This window comes from Gossypium hirsutum, chromosome D06 (assembly GCF_007990345.1).
Source record: "Gossypium hirsutum isolate 1008001.06 chromosome D06, Gossypium_hirsutum_v2.1, whole genome shotgun sequence".
Lineage (NCBI taxonomy): Eukaryota > Viridiplantae > Streptophyta > Magnoliopsida > Malvales > Malvaceae > Gossypium > Gossypium hirsutum.
Window position 1 is genome coordinate 17,959,095 of NC_053442.1, and position 18,831 is coordinate 17,977,925.

Sequence of the window (18,831 nt, forward strand, 5' to 3'; positions counted from 1 at the left end):
CCCATTTGTAAGTAAAACATAAACTTGAAAGAGCAGTCACACTAAGACATATCAGCCGTTATTGTATACAAAATGCAATAGACTCCAAAATTACCACTGTTAAGACCTAAGCAGTCCAAAACACTGAATCTACATTTTCTGTTTCAATATTTCTTTACATTGTATGTAGAAAAACTCTATTCCATTTTTTGGTTCCAACATCTTGGGACAACAATTTGGACATCTGTTTAGGACAATATAAGTGTAGTAAATTTGTTGGTATTTTTTACTTAATTCCTCTTGGGTTAGTTTTGTATCAGCAAATGATTCTTGGTTAAAGTAGTAATTCTTTTTACTTGGTTGATGGATTTGCATGGGACGATAGTGGCAGGGGAAGAACGGTTACAAAGAGTAGAGTTCATGGTGCTGCTTTTATATATATATATATTATAATTTTGTATTTTTTGAGTAATTTTTTAATAATTTTATAAATTTTCCATTCGACATTAAAAACTGGGCATTCAGTTTTCTTATCAATTTGTAAACACAATCAAAATCCCCCATGATATGTAAATACAATCAAAATCCCCCCGAAGATTCAGTGTCTCAAAATTAAAATAAGAAAACTGTTAACAGTAAAATTCAAAATCACAATCAAAATCAAAAAGCAAAAAGCAAGAAACTACTTCAAATTGGGTTAATAGGAAATAGGGTTAACAGCAAACTCACCTTTGAACTTCAAATGTAGAAGACGTAGAAGGCTAGAAGCACCCGCACCATTAGAGCGGAGGTGGAGTCATGGAGGATCAGACACTGGAGGTGGAATGGCGGATCGGTGGAGGTGGGTTTTCGATTTGGGGGGAAAAAGAGAGGAGGGTTAGGGAAATGAGAAATGGGAATGGGGAGGGGAAATGGGAAATGTAAATAATGTAATAATAAATTTTAAAAATAAAAAAATATATTAATTATATCAAGGTCGGGCCGGGTCGGGACAAAAAATTTTGCCCGAGGCCTGGTCCTTTTTTAAACGGGCCTTATTTTTTGCCTAAACCCATATTTCATGCCTATATTTTTACCCAAACCCTCCCATATTTCGGGCGAGCCGTCGGGCCGGGCTGGGCCGCCCAACCCATGAGCATCTCTATGGTTTTCTACTTGTACTTGAAATCCTTACGGGGATATATTTTTTTAGAGCTTATAAATAACAATACAAATTCAGCACAATTAAAAAAATGCATGTGTCAAGATAAGTCTGCTCTAGATAGCACAATTTTTGTCTGCTAGGTGGCAAGGGTTTGTTTTGTTAGGGTTTGTTTTTCGAAATGAGAGGCAATGAGTAAGTTTGCAAACAACTTCTTTGTGGGTTAATGCGACCAGATTGTACGAATTCAATGGAAAACAATCTGGTGGGGCTGAAGATTGACGATGGAAAGGAAGAGGCTTGGCAGCTTCCTAGTGAATCTAAATCTCAAAAATCAACCTATGATTTATATCTTGTGGGGTGTTTTTAAACGTCGAGCGTGGTTCACTTTCTTACAATACGGAATAAAATGAAAAATTTATGGCATTCGTTGGAGGGTACAAAATTCAAATCTAGGGGGAAAAAGGTTGAGGTTGATATGGAATAGGTTTTGAGTGGTACCCCGTGGACTTTTAACAATCATCTCTTAATACTTCATCGATTAAGAGAGGGAGAGGATCCAAAACTAGTTCCATTGGTTTTTGGGATTATTGGGTTCAGGTGCATGATCTCCCACCAGGGTTTTTTTTTCAAATACTGTGGCAAAGTAATTTAGAGATTTTATTGGGAAATTTCTAGAATATGATGCTAAACAATTAAATCGGGGTGTTAGGAATTATCTATGTATTCGGGTTCAATTGGATGTGCGAAAACCTTTGAAGAGAAGAAAGAAGCTTATGATCTCTCAATCCAATTTTGTATATGCAACATTCTATTACGAAAGACTAATGTTATTCTACTTCCTGTGTGGATGCTTGGAACAAGGGGACAATTTTTGTCAAATCAGAATCAATCATGGTATAAAGGAGATAGAGTTTGGATGGGGTATGTCATTGCGGGCGCAGTTGAGGATGGCGACCACTAGAACGAGCATTTGGCTATGGGATAATAATAGTGGATAATTTTTGGGCGTAAAATTCGAGGAGAAATTTTAGCGAGGGATAAAGATAGACTCATGGCAAAAGATAAACCCTATCTCGAGTTTCAATCTGAAAGGGACGTCAAGTTAGGATGGCCAAAATGGAATGGGTTCTTCAATTAGGTGGGGCCAAGTTGATATGGAGGAAAATTTGGAGGATAAGCCTATTGAGACTGGTGATGGCAAGAAGAGGCCTAGGTCGAATAAACAGATACCCAGCGATTCTATTTGCACAATCTTTTCGGAGTTGACAGAAAGATACGAGGAGATTTACAACAAAAAGATATCAGCGGCTGCCAATAGGCAAGCCAACCAGATGCAATGAAACTCTTAAGTTGGAACGTTCGTGGATTGGGAAACCCACGGGCTGTGAGGCGTCTTCAACATATACTGAAGTTACATAACCCCCAAGGTGTTTTCTTTATGGAGACAAAGTTAAATGCTGCTCGTATGGAAAGAGTACGAAGACGGTGTGGGTTTTAGAATGGTATTTATGTTTTGACTGATAATTCTCGTGGAGGACTGAGTCTTAGATGGAATGGGAAAAGCTTGGTAAGCATGAGAAGTTACTCTATCAATCATATTGATATGGAGATTCAAGAGGATAGGGAGGGGCCAAAGTGGCATATGACTGGGTTTTATGGGGCCTCAAAAGCTCCGATTAGGGTAAGAGTCTGGAACATGTTTAAAATGTTAGGGAGAGATTAAAATTTTTCGTGCATGATCTTTAGTGATTTTAATGAAATCTTGTACTCGTTTGAGAAGGAATGAGGTTTACCGAGAGAATAGGGGCGTATGAAGAAGTTTTAAGATGTGTTAGAGGAAAGTCGATTAGAGGAAATGGGTTATTCTAGCCGCTAGTTTACATGAGAAATAGGGAATTTTTCCAAAGACGAATATTAGAGAAAGGTTCAACAGAGAAGTCACAAATCCCGAGTGGATGACATTATTCTCGGAGTTTTTAGTTCGGCAGTTGCCATACTCTTTTTCTGATCATTGCCCATTATTTATTCAAACGAAGTAGGATGAGACGAGGAAAATGAAGGGTTTCAGTTTGAGGCGTGGTGGGTTATAAAGGATTCATGTGAAGAAAAAATGAAACGATTATGGATGAGCAATTAGGGTGGAGTGATTGAAAGGCTTTCCGCTATGGGTGATGGTTTACGAAGTTGGGTGGAGGGGATCAAGAAGAAAAGAGTTGGCTTATCAAGAAAATTAACGACACGCTTGGAAGAACTTGACGGTTTAGAGAGAAATGATGAAAACATGGCAGAACTAATTGAGGTAAAGTTGGAAAAGAATATGGAAATTGAAAAGGAATAGAGGTTTTAAGAGCAACAGGCAAAGGTGAACTAGTTAAAAATGGGGGATAGAAATACGACTTTCTTTCATAATTTTGCATCTCAACGAAAACGAATGAACTGTGTCGATGGTTTGGAGAACGATAATGGTCAAATGATAATGAATCCAGAAGAGATGACTAATTTTTGCAAAAATATATTTTGAAAACAATTTTTCATCAAGGGGGATTGGTAATCTTGACCACATTCTTTAGGGTTGTTGCAAATCGACTCCAAAAAGTTTTAGAAATATGTATCAATAAAGCCTAAAGTGCTTTCGTCCTAGGAAGATTGATTACTGATAATGTCCTTCTTACCTATAAACTCATGCATACTTTTAAACAAATAATGATGGGAGAGAAAGGAAGCTTGGCATTTAAGCTTGATATGAGCAAAGAGTATGATAAGGTGGAGTGGGCTTTCCTAGAGTAGAATGATGCTAAAAATGGGTTTTGCTAGCACATGTGTGGACTTTATAATGCATTGCATTAGCTCAATCTCTTACTTGATATGTCTAAATGGAAAGATGGGAGAGAAGATCAAAACTAAAACGAGGCTTCCTTCAAGGTGACCCTTTGAACCCTTATTTGTTTTTTATATGTAATGAAGGTATTTCCTTTCTTATGAGATTAGCTATTCAAGAATGACTAATAAATGGGGCAAGGGTAAGCTGCAGATGACCCCATATTTCTCATTTATTGTTTGCTAATAATTGTATTTTGTTTGGTGATGCGATAGAGAGAGAGGCACATACATTAAAGAATATGCGGAGTATGAAATCTTTTGAGGTAGTACATTAATTTTGAAAAATTGCTTGCTTATTTTATCTCAAATGCATCGAAGCAAAGAAGGGAACTAGTATATTCTATCTTGAATGTTAGAATTCTTAAGGACCTAGAAAGATATTTGAGTTTACCTAATATGGTGGGCAAGAACAAGCGAAGGGCTTTCCAGATCTTGAAGGATTGAATGTTGAATAAGATTAATGGGTGAAGTGTAAAGCATCTTTCATAAGGGAGGAAGGAAGTCTTTATAAAATTAGTACTATAAGCGATCTCAATGTATTCAATGACGTGTTTCTTATTGTCAAATTCTCTTTGTCTTGAATTGGAGAGTATCATTAGAAAATTTTGATGGCAAAGGAGCCATGTCAAGCAGGGTATCCATTGGTGCAAGTGGAGGATATTATGTAATTTGAAAGAGGATGGGGGATTAGTGTTACAACCCGTTTTTAGTGGTGTCAGAAACAGTAATTTTGGGACCATAATTTCGACTAGCGAGACTGTAGATATTATTCATTTAATATTTAAAAATCAATTAGAGTGTCATAATAAAATTCAATTTAATAATTTTGATGTTTAGTTGATTAATTAAAGCTCTAGGATTAAATTGCAAACAAGGTAAAAGTTATATTACATGAAGTATTAAATAGAACAAGGGTCAATTGAATAATTAAACCAAAATGTATTTAGGCTAGTGGATTTTTATGTCATCATCCATGTTAATAAGGTTTAATTAAGCTAAAGATAAGTTAATTAAGTCTTAATTAAAAATGTCTTCATATTTACAAGAAAGCCAAACTATATAAGTTAATTTAATAAAACAAAATATGACATTTTCATCATGTTTTTCATCTTTTGTCTTCCATGGCCGATTGTTGAAGAGAAAAAAAAATATGGCTTCACATTTCAACCTTTAAACTTTGATTGGTAAGTGATCTCTAAACCATTTATTGTAATTTTTATGTTTTTGAAATCCCGGGAACTCGATTTAGCTAGCTCAAGGATTATTTTATGAAATTGTTAAAATTTTAGAGACTTACCATGGATGATTTATATGTGTTTGTGAACTTAGTTGATAGATTCAAGAGATTGATAGCTAAATATGATTATTTTATAAAGTGATTTTTAGTAATTCTAATGTTCAAGATTAAATAGGTATAATTTCAAATTTTGCATGGGTTATTTGTAATTATGTAGTTGTTTTGCGCTATATAGGGACTACATTGGATTCAGCCTAGGGAATTTTAGGATAGTTGAGGAAATTTTGCAAGTTTTGATTTTATGACTAAATTGCATAAGGGTAAAAGGTTGGAGGTAATTTCATAAATTTATATTAAAAGGACTTATAAGATTAGGTTTAATTATTTGAGATGTTTGAATTGAATAATTGAATAAAAATCATTATCTAGATTAAGAAACAAATCAATCGGACAAAAATCGCAGAAAAGTTAAGGTAGCAGAATAGTCGTCTGCATCGTCTTCGTAACTGTTTTTGTCTAGGTAAGTTCGTATAATGATTAAACTTATTACTTGTTGCTTTGATTGAAATGTTAATGAATGTTTATGCTAGGTATAGTTTTAAATGATTGTTGTGTGATATTTGGTAATTGGGATTAAATTGTGATGTTGATCAAATTGTTGGTTATGTTTGAAAATTGTGAATTACATGAATGTGATTGTGAATTGGTATATTGGAAATGAAGTTAAAGGATTCAGATATATAATATGTCCAGTTTGAATTTCGTTAATACTTAGGATACAAATGGCATATCATTAGGGTTTATTTACAATTTCAGATGTTGGTTTTGGATGTCCTATTGATGGCTGAGGTCCTACATTTGTTGCAGATTCTCCACAGCTCATGTGAGCAACATCGTGTAGCTTAACATCTCGACCCACAACTCGTGTGAGCAAACCCATTTCACAACTCGTGCGAGCATATACGGTTACAGTAACAACTTATGTGAGTATTTCCCTAGTATCTGATGTTATTTCATTTCGTTCAATGGGTAATAAAGGCTTAATCAAGTGAACTTAATTATATGATATGTTATTTGATTTCGATGAATGAAATGGAAAGTGTTGGTATAAATGTTTTGGAAATGAATGAATGATACATGTTGGAGATGTGATGAATGAATTGTATATTGATATGTTCCTAATATATGTTTCATGATATGGAAAGATTATATGTTTCCTTATTGAACTCACTAACTTGTGAGATTTGTGATGTGAATAGGAATTGAATGAACTCATGAGCATGTTAATGGAATTTATGCATGAATTGTATAAATTGAGCCTACTTGGTAAGTTTAAGTTTACGGTTTTTACAAGCTTATACTAAGCACTAGTTGCTTACATTAGTTGGAATCAAGTCAGAGCACACACACTATACGTCCTTCATCTCGTTAGAAGTTTTGATCATTTTGGATGTTGGTTATAAATGCCATATACTAGGATCTTTTAAGTTTTTTTCTTATAATGATGCTTAAACTTGGTTAAAGCATACTTGTGTATATATCTATGGTGTTGGCTTGAATATGTCCACATATGTATGTACATTGGGCTATTTGGTTGGCGCCTCTTGAAAGTGGTTGAAATGTGGTAAAATTGAATGTGAAAAGAATAGATGAGTTGATATGTGAAAGCTCAATGAAGCAAACCAAAAATGCCAAGATTGGGGGTGAATTGGCTTTTAAAAAATTTGGTGAAAGCAAAGGCAAAAATGAAACAAAGAACACAGAATTTAGAGTGGTTCAGCCCCAATTGCCTACTCCACTACCTTAGCTTTCTACAACTAAGGATTTTTCCCAAATTCACTAATTTGTTCGACCTTTGAGGACAAGGTTTAACCTTACAACTCCTTAAGGTTTCTACCCCAAATCTTATGTTTCAAAACCTCTCAAAGAGATACAAATGAGCAAACAAATAAACAATCCTTACAAGATAAAATTGTTTGCAAATTGAAGCATAAATACAATGAGATACACTTGAGCAAAAGAAAAGAGATAAGGCTCACAAGTGTATGTAAGAAGAATATAAAATTTAAGCTCTAAGATTGTTTGATTGATGATTTTTGCTTGAAAGTAATTTCTTGGATGTTGTAGGGCTTTAAAAGATAGTATTTATACCCCTAATAGATTTTCAGCCGTTGAGGTTGTTGGTAAAGTTAATATGGCCATTGGGGATGTAAAACCAAAGCATTTATTTCACCTGCAACTGCGAGTATCGATACCTCCAAAAAGGGTATTGATATTTTTTTTATCATAAATGCTAATTCAGTTACCGTTGAAATGAAATAATCGATACTTCAAAAACATTTTATCGATACTTCCTAGAATAGGTATTGATACCGGATTGATACTTTGTAGGGTTTATAAGAAACAAAATATAATTTTGGTATCGTTTTTAAAAAAGGTATCGATTATTTTCAAAAAGTATCAATACAAAAAACATGGTATCAATAATTTTTAAGGTTTTGACAAAATGCCTTTTTGGTCTAGATTTTTCTAAGGGTATCGATTATTTTAAAAAATTATCGATACTTGGCCAAATGGTATCGATACTTTTTGGCTTGGAGCAATTCTGACTTGTTTGAAAATCATTTTGATGTGTTAAAATGATTTTAACTTAATTTGGATCATTTTGAGTTGGTTAAAAATATTTTCACTTGATTTTAAAATTGTTTCAAAATTTTTTGAGAGTTTATTGTAAGTATTCAAAGTTTTATTTCTTAGAATTCAAATCTAAAAATTATTTTGTCAAATTTAGCTTATATTCAAAAATACTTTTAATTTGTTATATCAAAATCTTTTATCAAATAAATCTTAGTTTAACAATATGTTTGGCATGTGTTTAAGGTAAGGACTTGTGACTTTGAATGTGAATTAGATTGGTGTATGAGATGTGGTGCCAATGAGGCCATATTGGTTAGACACTTAGGTTTAATATTTTGTTATGTTTTAAGCTTATTTGAATGTGTTTTGAAGGCATGTGAATGGTTGATTTTGGTTTGGCTTGGCACTTAAGGAAATGGCATTGTTTTGGCTTGTTTTGGAAGTCATTTTAAGTGCGCACGGCCTGGGACACGGGATATCACATGGTCGTGTGCCAGACATAGTCACACCAGATAGCTATGTGGCCTATTAAATTTTGGTGCAGGTTTGTCTCAGACGGTCTCAGGTTTTTACACGGCTTGGCAACACGACCATGTGACCTTATTTCGAATCACACACGGTTTGGCACACGGCCTGCGACACGGCTATGTAATCCTATTTCGAATTGCACACTGTCTGGCGACACGACCATGTGATCCTATTTTCGAGCTATACATAGTTTAGCCACACAACCATGTCCTTGAGCCACACGAGGGTATGTCACATGGCCTAGCCACACGGCCGTGTGACCCATGTTTCTAGTTTTTCTTACATTTTTGTTGTATTTCAAATAAGTCCATGTTAGTTCTCAAATTGATTTTTAAGCTCCATAAGCTCGATATAATGTCTGTAATCGTATATATGCTATGAATGATGATTGGTTTTGAATATTTGGAATTTTAATTAATAATTAAATGTTGTTATTTTTTCATTTGGTTTGACAAGTGTCGTAATACTCTATAACTCTAATCTGGCAACGGAGACGAAATAGGGATGTTATAATTAGGATTTAGATAGCTATCAAAATTTAATTTTGTGTTATTAAAAATGCAAGGTTGGTGTCTAATTTGTTATCCAAATTCTTTATTGGCGCTATCGTTAAAGGCCAAATATTACCAAGAGTCAGATTTTTTAAATGCAAGATTAGACAATTTACCTTTATATACCTGGAAGAGTGTGGGGGGGACGAAAGGGCTACTAAAGAAGAGGTTGTGCTGGTGACTCTGTCGAAACCATTTTTATTTTTGGAAAAAAAACAAAAATTAGTTGTAGATGAAAATTTGGAGTCGCCACCAATCTTTTATTAAGGTGTGATTGGATCACCTAAAACGACTTTGGTCTACGAGTTTTTGGAAAAATAGGTTCGGGAGTCAGTTACGTTCGAGGAAGGATTAGCACCCTCGTAACACCCAAAAATTGGTACCAAATTGATTAATTAATGTCTTAACGTCGAGAGTTAAAAAATATGATCATTAATTAAATTATTTATTAGGACTCCCTCATTTTGAAATAGAAAACATCACACCCAATGCGTTAGGGCACGATATTTTATTTCTTCAAGATGAGTTTGTCCAAAATATTTGTGTGATCAAATTTAAAAGAATATTCAGTTGTTTAAGATTTTTGACGAAACTGCAGCCCAATACGTTAGGGCACAATTTCTCAACATCCTAAACATTGAATATTTCCTTTATTAATATATATATATTTTTTAAAAATCTGTCTCGAGAAATCAATACGTCACATCCAATGCGTTAGGACACAACATATTAAATTCCCAACAACAAGCTTTTTCATTTTATTTTTGATCAAAGAGCAATTCTCGATTGTTAGATTTAACGAAGAAAATTTGAACCCAATACGTTAGGGCTCAATTTTCTTGAAAATCCTAAATACGAGTATTATCTCTATTTTGAAAAGTTCTATTTTTAAATTCAAGTAAAAAGATGACGTGATTGAATGTATGTATAAATTTCGCAATAACAAATACAACAACGGCATAGAAATAATATAAACAAATAAATAAACGAACTGAATATATAAAAAAAATAATAATTCATGACATGCAAAATATCAAATGAATAAGAAATATAAATGTAAACATAATTAAATAGCGAATGAAGAAAGCAAGCAAAATAAATAAAGAAAAGAAGGTATATAATATACACATAGAAATTATGAAGATAAAAAATATACATATGATTTACAAATAAAATTTTGGGTTATAAAACTTATATATATAAAATACATAATGCATTTATGAAAGCAAAAAAAAAATATAAATATATGCATATATATACATAAATTATAAAATATGTGTTAAAAATATAAGTAGGTAGTTAAAACATTTTCGAAAATATAAAAAAAATATGTACGTATATATATAAGTATAATAGAAAATTCGAAAAAAAATAAAAATAAATATGTATACATGTAAAATATATTAAAAATAATTAAATAATATATACATTATCAAAATTAATTAAATAAAAAAATAAATATATGTATATATAAAAATATGAGGAAAACATTAGTTGAAAAAAATAAATATGTACATAAGAAAAAAATAAATATACATATATATATTAAAAAATAGATAAAAATAATATTAATTTCATCATTAAAATTAACTAATTTTAAGAAAGATATAAAAAAAAGGACTAAATTGAACTGCAAATAAAAAATTTGGGGTAAATTTGCAAATAAATAAAGCTCAAAGGACCGTATTGAACGCGCAAATAATCATGGAGGGACTAGAAGGGTAATTTTCCCTTTTTCTCTAAACGGCGCCGTTCAAAGAGGACTAAATTGAGACTGGAAATAAATTTAAGGCGAAATTAAAAAATAACAAAAACTCAATTGTAAAAACATTAAAAGGCGGAGGGGCTAAAAGCGAAATTTACCCCTCTGCTAAGAAACACGCGGATCCTAGGCCGGGTCGGGTCGGTTTCGAGTCGACCCGGGCCTTAAACGGCGCCGTTTCAATTGGCTATTTAAGCCAAAATTATTAAAAAAGAATTTCATTTTTTCATTACTTTTTAAAAAAAAAACAGAAAACCCTTCAAAAAAACTCTCCCCCTCCCCAGTCGTCTGGCCTAGGTCCGGTCACCAGCCGATCATCGGCCACCGCGCCGGCCGTCGATCTCCAGCGCCGGCACCGCCATCTGCGGTGGCCAAAAAAGGGGAAAACTCCCTATTCGGCTTTCTCGATCCCCCTTAACTCGAATCTGGGCTCCAATCCTTCGAAAATTGACGAAAAAATACCCAAAAACCCTCAGAACCCTTCGACTTCTGATCGTCTATCCTTGGAGACGAACCTCAGCCAACACAACGGCGTTTCAGAAGTGGGCAAAGATAAGTTCTTCTGCCCTTTTTTGTTTTATTTTATTTTAGTAACAAAAAAATAAAAAAAAATGAAAATAGCAAAACGACATGCTTAAAACCTTTTTACAAAAGACTTTGGATTTTGGATTTTCCTTCTAAAATAAAAATTATGAATTGGAGGATTTTTAACAGTTATTTGCCTACTCAATACAATCTATACGAAAGGAGATTGGTGGGATCTGCGAATTGTTTCAAATGTATAGGCAAAGCGGAAAATGTTGAGCATGCTTTCTGGGATTGTTCAGCTGCAAAGGAAATTTGAGGAAAGTTAGGTATAGAATGGCCACAGGAATTAAACGAGGGTTAGTTTAAAGATTGGATGTTATACCTCTATAACAGTGTCTTAATTTAAAAATGTCGAGTAATAGCCTGCTCATTCTGGGCTATGTGGACAGCTAGGAACAAATACCTACATAAGGGGATACCACAGAATGGGTCTGACATAGCTTGTTTTATCACGAGTTATATACAGGAATTGGAGGAACTTAATAAGAGGTTACCTGGTCGAAGAGTGAAGGGAGAGTGTTGGAGACCGCCGGAGGAGTAGTATGTGAAAATCAACTTTGATGCTACTTTTCACAAACAAAGCAAAAGTTCATGTTTAGGGATAGTGGTCAGGGATTCAAGTGGGAGGGTTCTGAATTTTACCATGCACCTAAATGAACACATACCAACTAGTTTTGCTGTAGAGGAGATTGCGTGTGTCCAGGCGATTCGGCTAGGGTTGGATCTGGGAATCGTGAAGGCTGAAATTGAGGATGATGCGTTGTTAGTCGTAAAGAAGGTACAAATAGGGAATACATATAAATCTGAAATCAGTACCTATGTATTAAGCACTAGAATGCTAAGCTCTAATTATGAAGCATTCTTGTTTAGACATACCTCGAGACTGGCAAATAAAGTGGCGCATGCATTAGCAGTGGAGGGGTTAAAAAGGACTAAGGGGTACTTATCTGCAAAATGGATTTCCTCAGCCGGCTGCTATGAAGGCAGATGATGATTGCCAAAGAGTGAGTATCTCTGATAGAGTAAGTGGCGTAGTGAGGTTTGCATGGTGGAACAGAGGGAGTAGATAGAACAGAAGAATCGGTCAAGTTTGAAAAGGGTCTGCTGTCGACTAGGGGTTTATTGAGCGAAACCTCGGTCAAAATGATCTCTCGATGAACAAAGTGGATGGGTTAGTGGGGCTACCTAGAAATCAAGCTGGTTGAAGAAGACATCGGCTTTGTGATTAGTTTTGGACTCTTAAGAGAGGTGCTTCCAGTTTTTGGCATGAGTTTCGGCTAACAGATGATCAGTAGATGAGCGGGAACTGATGGGTTCTAGATGTTATGAGAGGAGCTTCGATCGTCGAAAGATTGGCTTCTGATTAGGGATGTCTATTTGGTTCTTTTTTTTTTTGGAAACGACTGGGTTCCTTTCAGGTTTGTTTTAGTTTCCTGTTTTAGTGTTAGTTTTAGTTTTTATTTTATTTCTTTATTCTTTTGAAATAAATGCATGCCAACTGTCTTTTTCAAAAAAAAATACATGTGATAAAGAAATTCACAAATACATGTTTACTTCTATATATTTTTCCCACATGCACTGCATTAGATGACTTGGCAGCTTCATAAAGCCACGGTTCACTGATACACAATAGGATCCAATTTGGAAATTTCTCTCCTCTTTTACTAGCCTTGTGCTTAGTGATGGCCACTAAAGGTGTTTGCGACGCTTGCGGAAGCGCCGCAAAAAATGCCGCTAAGGACAACGCCGCTAACATTTGCAGCGTTTACAGAAAAAAACGCCGCTAAAAGTCATGTTCTTTAGCGGCGCATAGAAAAAAACGCCGCTAAAGATCATGTTCTTTAGCGGTGCTATTATCACAAACGCCGCTAAAAGTAATGTTCTTTAGCGGCGCTTAAAAAAAGACGCCGTTAAAGATCATGTTCTTTAGTGGCGCTTAACGAAAAACGCCGCTAAAGATAATGTTTTTTAGCGGCGCTTTGTAAAAAATGCCGCTAAAGATCATGTATTTTAGCGGCGCTTTTATCACAAACGCCGCGAAAAGTAATGTTCTTTAGCGGCACTTAGAAAAGACGCCACTAAAGATCATGTTCTTTAGCGGCACTTTTTATCTCAAACGCCGCGAAAAGTAATGTTCTTTGGCGGCGCTTTCTTGACAAACGCCGCTATAGAACACAACTTTTAGCGGCGCTTGTATAAAAAAACGCCACTAATTTTGGGATTTTTGTAAAATAAAATTTTTCCATTTTTTCAGCCCTCCTGCAACAAAAAATCAAAAGCAACCAAATCTAAACCAGCCAAAAACAATAAATTTATATAATATTTCAAATTAAACGAATAAAATAATATTAATATCAATAAATAAAAGTGAATTCATACTTTTCTTTACAAAAATGTTAAAAGTTAAAATGATAAAAATATTTATTCAATACACTATGATGGCAGAAGTTGCGACTGTTGAAACATCTTCATCATAATCTGAAGCTGCTGTTGAAGTTCGTCGTACTTTTTGCTCTGCTCTGCTTCTCTCGATGCCACATCTGCTTTAAGTTTTAGCTGGAGTTCTTCATATTCCTTTTGAACCTCTGCTTCTCTCGATGCTTCTCTCGCTGCAGCCTCTGCTTCTCTCGCTGCAGCCTCTACTTCCCTCGCTGCCGCCTCTGCTTTAAGTTGCAGCTGGAGTTCTTCATATTTCCTTTGAACCTCAAATGTGGTCGCTTGCATCTGAGCCATCTGGTCTTTTAACCTCTGAACTTCAGCTTGAGCCTGACTCCCCGAAGCCATGTATTGCTGCGAGCTGGATCCAAAATCTTGGGTTGGGCTAACAAAAGATCCTTGAAATCGAACCTGACCATACCTTTCAGGACCCAAAACTTCAGTAATAATCCGGTTATCAATGTCTTCAGGATGAACAGAACTATCACTAGAAGCAATCGCTTCGTAATCCGCCTTTTTATCCTTTAGTTTTTCCTAATAAATAAATCACATAGTTAGAAACACAATATATATTAAAAAAACAAATGCAACATAACAATAGTCGCATTACAAGCAAAGAATTAAACCATTAGAAAATAAACATTATAAATAACTAAAACAAGTCAAATCATATTAAGTAAATGTACCATAATTTCACCAGCTTCAGGAGTCATAGAAGATCCATCTTTCTTCCTATTTGTAATTTCAAAAAGTTGAAGGCGTCCAACTTTTTGACCGGACGACCGTTCCTACAATATAGTAGTAAAAATATTATTTAATGGAAAGTTATACATGTTTGAGAATATTAAAAAATTAAAAATACCTCCGCCTCAGCTACACATGCAAAATTTCTTGACCTGGCTGTGTGAGTGAATTTTTGTTTCTGCCTGCTGCTTATTCCAACTCGTTCACGATCCTACGTTATAAAATTTTTAGTACGGAAATAGTAAATACTATAAACCAAAATAATTACAATAGTTTGAAAGTACGTCATACCTCGCCTTTCTTCGAATGCCAAAATCTAACCGCATCTTCCCATTGGTACCTCAGCATACCCGGCGGGACATTTTGCAATTTCTCATTGAGGGTTGTTTTTGTTTTATAATAATATTTCTTCTAAGCACTTTTATGGTCTCTCCATCTTTTTCCCAATACCTTCTTTACATAAGCATCCGAGACCTCTAAAGAAAACCTCGCCTACAAAAAACACAAGTTAATAAAGTAAATATAAATGAAACTATTTCCCAAGCATTACAGATGACATTAACATTTTGTTACCTTAATATTATCGAGGGCTTAGTTTTTGTTGCTATCGGGCATTTGATGCCATGACTTGTAGTTGATAGGCAACATATTCGCATTTCGTGCTAAAATGCCCATGTATCCTGCTAAAAGTCGAGCTTCTAATCCAACAGGCTAACCAAAACTGTTTCTGCATACCTTGACACGCTCGACTGGATCTAACTCGTATAAATCTCTAAGTAACGTACGTCCTCGACCTCTGCGCGTCCCACCATTTTCAATTGCAAATGGTATATTATAATATAAGAATTTGAGAAATAAATCAATTATAAGTCAACACGCATGTAAATTAAATGTAAAATTACTTTGAACTTCTGTAGGATCCTCAGGTGTAATCGGAATATTCGAAGATCCAATTACTGTCTGTTGTTCAGTACTATTTGTTTCTATCGAGTTTGGATCATTTTGATCAATGTTTCCCCTTGAAATTTTTCTTCTAGGCATTTTATCTGCAATACACATAAAATAGTTGAAAACTTAATAACTAATCACAACAATAACAGCACATATAAAATAGTTGAAATATATAATAAGACCAAGATTTAAATTATGATATTACATATAATTAAACAATCGTAAAATCTTACTATGTCATTATTCGTAAATTTCTTCATCCGTATCCTGACGAACCCATTGAAATTGTGTACTAGTACTAGGGATATTATCATTTAAGTTTTGTTCTGGAAAGGGCAAAGTTTCTGATCTGTCGTCGATGTTATCTCTACTTCTACTGCCCATGTCAAACAAGTCTCTAGGGATGTTACGGAGTACAACGTACCAACCCTCATCAGTTGGATCTTTTGAGTAAAAAACTTGTTTGACTTGAGATGAGAATACATACGGCTCATCTATCAGTTGTTGTCCTGTGTGAATCAATCGAGCGAAGTTCACTATTGTAAAACCAAATTTATCTTGCTTAACTCCACGAGCAGTATTAACATCGGTCCAATCACCTCGAAATAAGACAACTTTCCATTTGCCGTAGTAATCCAACTCAATTATGTTAGTAAGAAGTCCGAAATATTCCACATTTCCCTCGACAGGATTATTGTCCCTAGCACTAACATAACTTGTAATTGAGGAATTAACAACTATTCCACAATTTTGCGTTCTCCTCAACCTCTCGCGATATTTTGTATGAAATCTGAATCCGTTGATAAGGAACGCACTATATCTTTTAACCACTCGATTGGACCTTAGGAGAGCCATTTAACTTCGTCGTTTACGTTCTTCCCACTCCAAACCTATTGAATGGAAAGTAAACTGAGTAATTAAAAATGTTATGAGAAAACATTATTATTTGTAAGCGGAAGCTCCAACTGCATACCGTTTGGCTTAACCATTCATGAAAAGATTCTATAAACAACTTATTGATATCTCGATGTTGTGTTCTTCGGGAGCGCGAACGAGATCTCAATATTTGTTTGTAATCACTATGTTAAAAAAATGTTCACTTTGTTAGAAGATAAATAATTTTTAATTTGAAAAATATTTATCAAATGTGTAGAACTTACTTCCGTAAAGGTTCCATTGATTTGTGGTGAAACAAAACATATCGATGTGCTTGTACCCACGATAAATGATCTAATTCTGCAATTTCAACTTTGCCGATTGGTTCTCCAAAACTTTGGAACAAATAAGTAGCAAAGTTATGGTCCGTGAGTCCAGCATTCCTATTTGGTATGTTCAACCTTGTTTCAACATCTTCCAAATATCTTGAGCAGAAGGTCATACATTCCTCTGCCAAGTAGCCTTCAGCAATCAAGATATTGCTTGTTGCGGCAGTAAGACTTTAATCTGGATAGGAACCTAAACACGATATACAACATTCTCAAAAGTTGTAACTAAAGGCATAGAGGTGAATGAAGGAAAATTTTAATATATTTTAATTAATACCTTTCTATGAGATACATCCATTGATAGAAAACGGGTCCGCCAAGAATTGCTTCATGCGGGAGATGGATTATCAAGTGAACCATAATGGTGAAGAAGAAAGGTGGGAAGATTTTCTCCATGTTGCATAAAGTCAAAGCGGTTCGATCCTGTATCTTCTGAAGTTCTTGAACATCCAAAACTTTGCCACAAATGGCTTTCTTTATATTGGATAGTTCAATTATACAAGACGTCACCTTTTTAGACATACAACATCGTAGAGCAACTGGCAGTAAATCTTGCATCAAGATGTGATAGTCATGTGATTTTAGCGAATATAATCTTTGATCTTTAACACTAACACATCGAGATATATTTGATGCATACGCATCTGGAACCTTTATATCCTTCAACACCATGCAGAACACTTCTTTTTCCGTCTTCGACATTGAAAAAATAGAAGGCGGTAACCGATATTTCCCATTCGAAAGTGGATTGGGATGAAGTTCAGGCCGAATTCCCATTTGGACTAGATCAAGTCGACTTTGAAGATTGTCTTTTGATTTTCCGTCGACATTCAAAATTGTACCCACAATGTTCTCGCAGACATTTTTCTCAATGTGCATAACATCAAGATTGTGTCGTAAAAGGTTATGCTCCCAATAAGGCAACTCAAAATATAGACTTCTTTTTTTCCACAAGTCTGCCTCATTAGGATCGTCCTCTTCATCAGAGTCATCATTAGCTTCATCATTTGATCTTCTATTTCTTTGCGTGTTTGGCGGTTGGTTCATCTTCCCATAAATGAAATTCATATCTTCCAACATGAACAAGATTTCAGAGCCACTGGTCTGCGAAGGAGCTTCTCTGAACTCTTCAGTACCGTCAAATACAGAACTCTGAAATCTAAATCTATGATTTTCTAGTAACCACCGACGATGCCCCATGTAAGAGAACTTCTTCCCATTGTACAACCATTACGAACATGTTTGTGTAGCATAACAAGGACACGCATAACGACCATTGGTACTCCAACCGGATAAATTGACATAAGCGGGAAATTCATTAATGGTCCACATCAAAGCTGCACGTAAATTAAAGTTCTCCTTTCTCAGCACATTGTATGTCTCAACACCAACACATAATTGTTTTAACTCTTCAATAAGTGGCTGTAAATAAATGTCGATATCATTCCCGGGCCCTTTCTCTCCAGAGATAATCATAGATAAGATAAGGGAAGATTGCTTCATGCAAATCCACGAAGGCAGATTGTAAGGAACAAGCACTACTGGCCAAGTACTGTACGCAGTGCTCATGATCTTGAAAGGATTAAATCCATCAGATGCTAGCCCAAGCCTCACACTCCTAGGATCGCTTGCAAAGCTTAGAAATTTATTGTCAAATGATTTCCAAGATAAAGAATCTGCCGGATGCCTTAGTAATCCATCATCGGTTCGTCCATCATGGTGCCACGTCATTGACTTAGCTGTCTTCGACGACATGAAAAGCCTTTGAAGCCTCGGTATCAAGGGAAAATACCGTAAAATCTTGACTGCCTTTTTCCTCAAATGTGCATCATTTTCATCGTCGTTCTCATCCTCTGTGTTTCTATTTATCCAATGGGATTGGGCGCATACATAACAGCACTGTTGGTTTTTACGATCGCCCCAATACAACATGCAGTCATTTCGGCAACTATGGATTTTGTTGTACCCAAGGCCTAAATCTTTTATCATTTTCTTCATATCTTTGCATGACTGAGAGATTTCTATAAACGGAAACATTTCTCTCAAAAACTCTAACAGCATTGTCAACGAGTTTCCGGTCCACCCTCCCAAACATTTTAACTGAAAAAGACGAACACAAAAGGACATTT

General features: G+C 35.0%; 1 long non-coding RNA gene across 2 annotated transcripts; it reads right to left on the reverse strand.

Annotated features, from left to right (window-relative positions):
* Window positions 1–10,763: 10,763 nt before the first annotated feature.
* On the reverse strand, window positions 10,764–12,755 carry LOC107900282 (uncharacterized). 2 transcript variants are annotated; one of them, XR_001684867.2, is made up of 5 exons: window positions 12,183–12,755; window positions 11,972–12,046; window positions 11,801–11,869; window positions 11,629–11,709; window positions 10,764–11,545 (listed from the first exon to the last, which is right to left on the reverse strand). It is a non-coding gene; the product is annotated as an uncharacterized lncRNA (long non-coding RNA). The 2 variants fall into 2 exon arrangements; XR_001684865.2 differs by having other exon boundaries at window positions 11,972–12,753.
* Between the last annotated feature and the right edge of the window lie 6,076 nt (window positions 12,756–18,831).